The sequence below is a fragment of the Homarus americanus genome, unplaced genomic scaffold (assembly GCF_018991925.1).
Source record: "Homarus americanus isolate GMGI-L3 unplaced genomic scaffold, GMGI_Hamer_2.0 scaffold14586, whole genome shotgun sequence".
Taxonomy (NCBI): Eukaryota; Metazoa; Arthropoda; class Malacostraca; order Decapoda; family Nephropidae; genus Homarus; species Homarus americanus.
In genome coordinates this window covers 1,845-11,257 of record NW_024751185.1, presented here as the reverse complement: position 1 = coordinate 11,257, position 9,413 = coordinate 1,845, and the positions used below count along the sequence as shown (strand labels likewise).

At 43.5% G+C, this 9,413-nt stretch overlaps 1 long non-coding RNA gene across 1 annotated transcript; it reads left to right on the top strand.

Moving 5' to 3' along the window:
* The first annotated feature begins 4,654 nt into the window (after positions 1-4,654).
* LOC121854555 lies at positions 4,655-8,316 on the top strand. Its single transcript, XR_006086577.1, has 3 exons — positions 4,655-4,751; positions 7,297-7,617; positions 8,136-8,316. It is a non-coding gene; the product is annotated as an uncharacterized LOC121854555 (long non-coding RNA).
* Positions 8,317-9,413: the final 1,097 nt, after the last annotated feature.

Sequence of the window (9,413 nt, the reverse complement as noted above, 5' to 3'; positions counted from 1 at the left end):
AGAGTCGGTGCAGGGAAGAATGACGAAAATGATTCCGGGACTTAGAAACCTTCCACATCAAGATAGGTTAAAGAAACTAAACTTGCATTCCCTAGAAAGACGAAGAGTGCGGGGAGATATGATAGAAGTATTTAAGTGGGTGAAAGGAATCAATAAAGGCGATATAGATAAAGTTCTTATAATATCCGAGCAGGATAGGACTCGTAGCAACAAATTTCAGTTGGATAAGTTTAGGTTTAGGAGAGAGATAGGAAGGAACTGGTTCACAAATCGGGTGGTGGACGAGTGGAACAAGCTTAGCAACTTTGTAATAAGTGCTGGAACGCTGGAAAGTTTTAAAAGGAGGCTAGATAGATTCATGGATGATAGAGAGTGGTAGTATCTCTCTACAGGAGCTGCCATGCACAGGCCAACCGGCCTATTGCAGACTCCTTATTTTCTTATGTTCTTATCTTCCAAAACTTTTACTTTACATCTACCAAACCTTTCACATTACAATCATGGTTTGATCGCTCCTGCTCTCTTGCTTGCAGGGTGAGAGATAGGGCATATCGAGCTATGAAACTACCTCCTTCTCCTATTACCCACACCTCTTTCATTACTTCTAGGAATCGTTGTAAGGCTATTCTTCGTTGGGTCAAGCGGAATTTAATAAAAACAAAGACCGCTCTCCTGACTAACTCTTCTTCTAATAAATCCTTCTGGTCCTTAACCTAAAACATCTGTAATAACTTCTGCACTCCCTCTTTTCCTCCTCTCTTCCAACCTGATAACTCTATAGCCAACTCTCTCCCTGATTGAGCCAATCTCTTTGGCACCTTATTCTCCTCTAATTCCACCTTAGGCGATTACAACTCTATCCCTCCTACCCCTGCACCTCCTACTGAACCTATGCACTTTCCTATAATCTCCACTCGCAGGGTTGCCGGTGTGTTATCCAGGTTGGATGTGAGTAAGGCGCATGGACCAGACGGAATACCCCCTCGTGTTCTGAGGGAGTGTGCTGAAGCCCTGGACCCTGTGCTTGCTCGCCTCTTTCGCCTTTGCCTCAAAACCCAAACTTTTTCTTCTTCTTGGAAGCATGCCTTAGTTCAGCCCATCCCGAAGAAGGGTGACCATTCTAATCTCTTTAACTATCGCCCCATTCCCCTAACTTCATCCTTATGATTTTCAAAACTATCTTGAACTTCCATTTTCTCCGTCACCTTGAACGCCATTCTCCTTTGTCGGATCACAAGTATGGCTTTCGCCAGGCGAGATCTACTGGTGATCTGCTCTCCTACTGCACCCATCTTTAGTCGTCCTCTCTTAGGGATTATGGGGAAACTTTTGTCGTGGCTCTCAACATCTCCAAAGCATTTGACAGGGTATGGCACAAGTCTTTGCTTTCTAAACTTCCCTCTTATGGTTTCTCTCCCTCACTTTGTTCTCTAATTTCTAGCTTCCTTGAGAACCGATCCATGGCAGTTGTTGTCGAGGGATCGATCTCTCGCTCTTTCTCTACCGGTAGTGGTGTTCCACAGGGTTCTGTTCTTTCACCTACTCTCTTCCTTCTATTTATCAATGATTTACTTTACACTACAACTAATTCGATCCACTCTTACGTTAATGATTCTACTCTTCACTTCTCTTCACATTTTGCCCTTCCTCTAATTCTCAAACTAGATCTGTTTTTAGAGCTGATATCATTACAGCTATCAATGCAGATCTGTGCAGCATCTCTGAATGGGGAGGTAGAAACTTGGTTAAATTCAATATTACTAAAACTCAGTATTTACCAATTACAATTTCCAAATTAGATGATCTCCCACCAATCACATTTCAGGACGCAATCATTCTGCCAAGTTCTATGAGAGATATGCTAGGCCTCACCATTTCCTCTAATATGTCATGGAAGCCACACATCCGCATCATTGCTAAAGCTGCCTCCCGAAAGCTGCTAATGCTGTACAGATGCCATAGCTACTTCACTCCTAAGCAGTTGCTTCAAGTATATAAGGGATTCATTCGTCCTAGCTTGGAGTAGTGCTCTCGTATCTTGGGTAGCTCTTCTGTCCTACTGTTAGATGGGGTGGAATTAAAGGCATTTCGTCTTATGAACTCTCCTTTAGTTGATGATTTTTTCCCTTTCTCTTCGCCGCTATGTTGCTTCACTCTCTCTCTTTTACAGGTACTTTAACGGGCAATGTTCGGCGGATTTGGCATCCTGTGTACCGGCGGCAAGGCCGTGGGCTCGTAACACACGTCTTGCCCGCGGTGCCCACCGTTTCTCTGTGGATGTCGGTCACACTAGAATAACCCGTTATAGTACCTCCTTCTTTCCTCACACAGCCAAACTGTGGAATGCTCTGCCTTCTTCTGTGTTTCCATACTTATACAATCTGTCTCGCTTCAAAAAGCTGGTTTTCCGGCATCTTCGTGGTGTAGATTAATATAATCTTTTTCTTTTATATTTTTAATTTATTTTTACTCCTATTTTTCGCCCCCTAGGTCCTGTTGTGGGTCCATGACCTGTGCCCGGGTGGGCTATTCCCCGTAAAAAAAGTGAAAAAAATCACTGTCTATCGTCTCATTGCATTAGATAATGGTTCATCTGTGGCGTCGTATCTCAAGTGCTTCTAGTTCCAAGTGTCTTATCCTTCAACACAGTCTCTACCATCACCTCCTCCCACTTGTCTTTAGTGGTGTTTGTACTGAGATAAATCACCTGGAAGACTTCTTACCCCTTTTGTGTTCTTCAGTCAGCCCATCGGCCATAGCCACATACAGCTGCACGGTGGTAGACTGTAGCGGGTCACTCAGCCCATCGGCCATAGCCACATACAGCTGCACGGTGGTAGACTGTAGCGGGTCACTCAGCCCATCGGCCATAGCCACATACAGCTGCACGGTGGTAGACTGTAGCGGGTCACTCAGCCCATCGGCCATAGCCACATACAGCTGCACGGTGGTAGACTGTAGCGGGTCACAACCTCAAACCAAACCACGATGTGTATTATGATCCAACTGCCTGGGCCTCACTGGGTCTCTGGCTTGGTTGGGTTAGCTTAGATTTGTTTTGGTTTCATTAGGTGAGGCTCTCATACGGGTTTCCCACCTTATATCTTCCCCAGTTTTGGTTAATAATTCTTCATTAATAAACTCAATTATCTGTAATGACCTGCTCAGTTTATCTCAATATACTAAACGACTAATTGCTTTCTTCCTTAATCCTAACATCTGTTTTTTTCTTGTTTAATTTCTCTATTTTTTGCTATTCCACAGTTCCTCCTCTCCGTTCTCTTTGAGGTCTTGGCCACATACCTGTATTCTTGAGCCCCCACACACTGGCTGAGTATGACAGTGACGCCATTTTTCTGTGTATTGGGTGTTGGAAGTGCGGCGGTAATGCTCGTATCTCTCACTACTACATCCTGGGTTCAAGTCCTGGCCCGGAATAGGGAGGATATAATTCAGTGTGACCTGTGGTGTAACAGTCAGCATACTCACCTCGTTAACATGTGGACCTTGGTTCGATTCTAGGGTAAGTTTCTTTACTCCATTTGCCTCTATATACGCAGCAGTAATTGTTGTTTATGAATGGTGTTCCGGCGTAATAGTGAGTGTTCATCTTTTGCTGAGTGATGCAACTCGTTAACATAAGGGGTGGTTATATATATTTTTTTTATTGTGCACCCCCCTACATCCTTGTGGCACCCCCCTACAGCCTTGTGGCACCCCCCTACATCCTTGTGTAAGGTGAAGCGCTGAAGCGTTTACAGCGCCCAACAGGGAAGCATGCTAAGTTCATGCTTGCCTTTATGTCTCAAGAGTTAAGGGCGTAGAAGCCTGAAGAGTCAAGGGCTAGTGGTAGAGTGGTACCGCTCTTCCCTTCGCAAGCGAGATATCACGGGTTCGATTCCCGGGCCGGTGGAAGTTGTTTGGACTTACTTCCTAGCCCCCATTAGTCCCTGTTCCCCTAGCAGTACAGTAGGTACCTGGTGTAAGTCGAAAGTTGCGAATTCGTATTCAGGGACAAGTTGTTGGAGCTTCCAATAACTTGATGACATAAACCACTGACTGGGTGGTTATATCGGCGACATCTTCTACGTGCCTTAAACAAATTCCCTCCTGGGTGACCTTAGAGCCGGTCATCCTGGAACATGATGGGAAGTCTCAGGTTTTTCCGGGTGCAGAGAACCAACAGCTCGAACGGCTGGTTAGCTGATAAATGACCAAATAATAACAATAAAGAAAACGAACTTATAATGAATCACTTCCTGGTCGTCTATTGAGGACATGTTTTACCCAATGGACACACCGTTTTGACCAACTAATCCAGGTGTTAAATTGTCAGGTAGTTAATTAAATACCGATCATCCTGTTATAGCTACGTAACACACATACACTGCCAGGAGTCTGTACATATATGACTTTCTCTCCGTTAAATAGTACTGACATACGTACTGTCTTCACTTAACTGTAATAATTATTAAGCTTATCGTATATACATTCCGTGTGGTGTAAATAAATATCCGGATAACTTCTGGATAAGAAAAATTAGATACAAAAATAAATGGCAGGGGATATATTTCGTATTTTGAGAGTAGGACATATCTCCCTACTCTCTTGATCCTATATGTCTAGTTCAGTCAGTTCAGTCGCTCCCCAACTGTGAAGGGGGAAGGTAGTGTAGCTGTTCTCTGTGTCTCAGTGCCAACAGCTTTTTGATATCTATCTTGTATATCGTTACTCTAACTTTATATATGAAGGTAAGACGATACATATGGATGTATTTGTGGTTATTGTAGAGTTGAGTGGGGGGGTGAGAGTTGAGTGGGGGGGGGGGTGAGAGGTGATTGTTGGTTTATTTACATTGTCTATAGGTCATTGCCCCCCCCCGTCCTTGGAATCCCATTGGGCGGTGTTCTGAAACCGTAAATTCCATTGGTGTATTTAACAAGGTTCACACTACACAACACTCCCTTCCATACTCCATAGGTGTAGAAAAGTGTTTATTGAGAGAGCATGGTAGCCGGAAGGCTGAAAATATACAGTTACATAATCGGGGAATGGGTCTCTTGATTTACTAATGATGTACAGGTAACATAAGTGATACAAGTATGATGTATAATAATTAGGTGTTGATAATTTTTACAATGGTTGGGACTGGGCTGTTCTTATAGCAATCAGTTGATGCTCGTATGGCCAGGACAGTAGCTTGGGGCAATACAAGTGTGCTCCATCCTTCAGGTTAGGTCAGGTGAAGCCGTCAGGTCAGGTCAGATACAGCCACACTCAGTATTACACTGCTGTGTTTTTGTGCTTTTCCTTGGAGTGCATTATAGGAACACTGTTTGGTAGTCAATCGTTCACTGATCACTTGAATGTTTTGCTGAATAAATCCCGGTGTAGTAAGGCTGGTAGGGCGTTGGGATATAGCAGGGGGAGGGGATGGGGCAAACTGACTCGGCCTGGCTGCTCAAACTGGGAGCGCCTTCAGGGCACGTCTTGTCTCGCTGGTGGTTGACAAGTGTGTGTGTGTGATTATTCTGTTTAAGTCTGGAGATATACTAAAGACTGTTAATTAAATGAAAGCATCTAGTTTGGTGTCAACATTCCACCTCAGAACATAAGAATGGAGGAAACTGCAGCGGGCCTATTGGCCCATACTGGGCAGTCCCGTTTACACCCAACCCCTATTGCTCATATAAGCATCCAACCTATGTTTGAAGCTATTCAGCGTATTCGAGTTAATGATGATATTTGGTAACTTGTTCCATTCATCCACTACTCTGTTTCCAAACCAGTGTTTACCTATTTCACGCCTAAATCTAAATTTGTCTAATTTAAAACCATTGTTACGAGTTCGCTCCTGGTTGGATAGTTTGAGTACCTTTGTTATGTCCCCTTTGTTCAGCCCTGCCTTCCACTTATACACCTCTATCAGGTCGCCCCTTGCTCTACGTCTCTCGAGGGAGTGCAAATTAAGATGCTTTAACCTGTCTCTGTACTCAAGGTTCCTAATGCCCGGGATTAGTCTTGTCATTCTCCTCTGAATTCTTTCCAAGGATTCTATATCCATTCTGTAATACGGTGACCAGAACTGAACTGAGTAATCCAAGTGAGGTCTCACAAGAGCAAGATACAGTTTCAGGATGACCTCGCTAGTCTTGTAACTAACACTCCTTTGTATGAACCCAAGTACTTTATTAGCCTTGTTACGAGCAAAAACACATTGTTTACTTGGCTTAAGGTTCCTACTTATCATTACTCCTAAATCTCTCTCGCAGTCGGATTTCTCTATGGCATCGTTGTTCATCTGGTATCTAGTTTCCCTGTTTACATCTCCTATACTGAGTACTTTACATTTGTCCACATTGAATTTCATCTGCCATTTTTCAGACCATTCGAAAATTTGTTTAGATCTTCCTGTAGTTTTGTGGAGTCCTCGTCAGATTTAATAACCAAACCAAACCCATATCCTGTTCATTTTCTCCTCCGTGGCTTATTTCACCTAAAGATTAACCGCCCTAACACTATTTGGAGGGTTGAGGTTAGGTTAGGGTGGCTAATCTTAAGGTGAAATTAGTAATGGAGATAATCATCAGGTAATTCTCGACTTCATTTGAGATAGCGAGGCGCCTTCCGGGGGATACAGTGCTCGTGTGTGTGTCATTGTTACCAGAGGCGGAGGTGAACCATGCTTACCCTTATATTATGACATGGGATATCATATTCTGTTTCACGTTGTGGTGGTGGCGGCTTCCTGGTTACCTCCTCCCCCCTTCTCTCTGTTGTTGGGACATGTAGTCAACAGGCGCGAGGGATAAGCTGTTTACCTGTTGTTGATTGTATACTTTATATATATGTGTAGTCAACGGGTATGTGTTCTAAATTATTATTATTATTTTTTAAGAGGATTACCTCACCCAGGCACAGGTCACTGACCCAAATCAGGGCCTGGGGGCGAAAATATAATAATAATAATAATAATAATAATAATAAATACATACAAAAATGAAAAATAAATCAAGATTGAGAAACGACAGTATGTACAGTATGTTGTGTTGTCAAAGTAAGAGAAACAATTGAGATCCTGCAATTGTGTGTAAATGAGGCAGAAAGTCAGATGAGCAACCTGGGACTTGGTCAAAATTTTTGTGATGCCATATAGCAGGTAACACACACACACACACACACACACACACACACACACACACACACACAGTAAACGTATGTCAAGTTTGATAACATAGAAGGTTAATTAATGAACCCTAACCTAACCTAACCAAATGTTCCTCTTTTTGTTGACAGATCTGGTAGACACTGGCCACTCGAGTCTGAAGACCTATAAAGCATAGGTCCCTAAAAGACCCTTAAACCCCGAAAAGGATAATTAAACCTCATAATAGATCCTCAGAGGGATACTTAAACCCCCCTAAAAGACCCTTAAACTTCCCTAAAAGACCATTAAAACCCCTTAAAAGACCCTTAAACACCTCTTACAGACCCTTAAGCCCCCCTTAAAGACTATGACCGTCATCAGGCTCCATAAGGGCTTCCGGGGGTTTATCAAGGACCTGATCAACCCTGATACTCTGATCTTCAAGCTCATCTACTTCCTCTATCTAGCAGGTTAGTCATTTTGCTCGCTCATCCGGACATTTGCTCGCTCATCCGGACATTTACTCAGTTATCCGGATATTTACCAGCTTATCCTGATATTTACTCACTTATCCGGACATTTACTTGCTTATCCGGATATTTATTCACTTATCCGGCCATTTACTCACTTATCTTGGCATTTACTCACTTATCCGGTCATTTGTAACTGTTTATCTGTCCAGTCCGGATATTTTAACAATGTATTCAATCGTCTCTTGATAAACTGCCTTGTTATTTTGTGATGTTTTCAAGATAACGTTTTTTGGTGATTGCAATTTTGGGTGACATTTGGTGATTGCAATTTTTGGTGACATTTAATTATTGCAATCCTAGATGACATTTGGGATTGCAATTTTGGGCGACATTTAATGATTGCAATTCGTGGTGACATTTAATTATTGCAATCCTAGATGACATTTGGGATTGCAATTTTGGGCGACATTTAATGATTGCAATTCGTGGTGACATTTTCTCACAACTTGGTGCAGGAGTGGTGATAATATGGCCGCAACTGACGATTCACCAGCAAGCTTTAGGCCTGACCACTTCCCAGACTGGCGTCTTCAGTATGGTGATATCTGGGATCACTGTTATCATGCCCATATTTGCTGGCATCATTGGGGACAAACTGGGCAGCTACAAGGTGGGTATATGTGGGATTCTGTTGGGTATAGAGTGGGTATATGGGGTTCTGTTGGGTATAGAGTGGGTATGTGTGGGGTTCTGTTGGGTATAGAGTGGGTATGTAGGATTCTGTTGGGTATAGAGTGGGTATGTGGGGTTCTGTTGGGTATAGAGTGGGTATGTGTGGGGTTCTGTTGGGTATAGAGTGGGTATGTGTGGGGTTCTGTTGGGTATAGAGTGGGTATGTAGGGTTCTGTTGGGTATAGAGTGGGTATGTAGGGTTCTGTTGGGTATATGTGGGGTTCTGTTGGGTATAGAGTGGGTATGTGGGATTCTGTTGGGTATAGAGTGGGTATATGGGGTTCTGTTGGGTATAGAGTGGGTATGTGTGGGGTTCTATGGGTATAGAGTGGGTATGTGGGGTTCTGTTGGGTATAGAGTGGGTATGTGTGAGGTTCTGTTGGGTATTGAGTGGGTATGTGGGATTCTGTTGGGTATAGAGTGGGTATATGTGGGGTTCTGTTGGGAATAGAGTGGGTGTGTGTGGGTATATGTGGGGTTTCTGTTGGGTATAGAGTGGGTATATGTGGGGTTCTGTTGGGTATAGAGTGGGTATATGTGGGGTTCTGTTGGGTATTGAGTGGGTATGTGGGATTCTGTTGGGTATAGAGTGGTATATGTGGGGTTCTGTTGGGAATAGAGTGGGTATGTGTGGGTATATGTGGGGTTCTGTTGGGTATAGAGTGGGTATGTGGGGTTCTGTTGGGTTATAGAGTCGGTATATGGGGTTCTGTTGGGTATAGAGTGGGTATGTAGGGGTTCTGTTGGGTATAAGTGGGTATGTGTGGGGTTCTGTTGGGTTATAGAGTGGGTATGTGTGAGGTTCTGTTGGGTATAGAGTGGGTATGTGGGGTTCTGTTGGTATAGAGTGGGTATATGTGGGGTTCTGTTGGGTATAAGTGGGTATGTGTGGGTATATGTGGGGTTCTGTTGGGTATAGAGTGGGTATGTGGGGTTCTGTTGGTATAAAGTGGGTATGGGGTTCTGTTGGGTATAGAGTGGGTATGTAGGGTTCTGTTGGGTATAAGTGGGTATGTGTGGGGTTCTGTTGGGTTATAGAGTGGGTATTGTGTGAGGTTCTG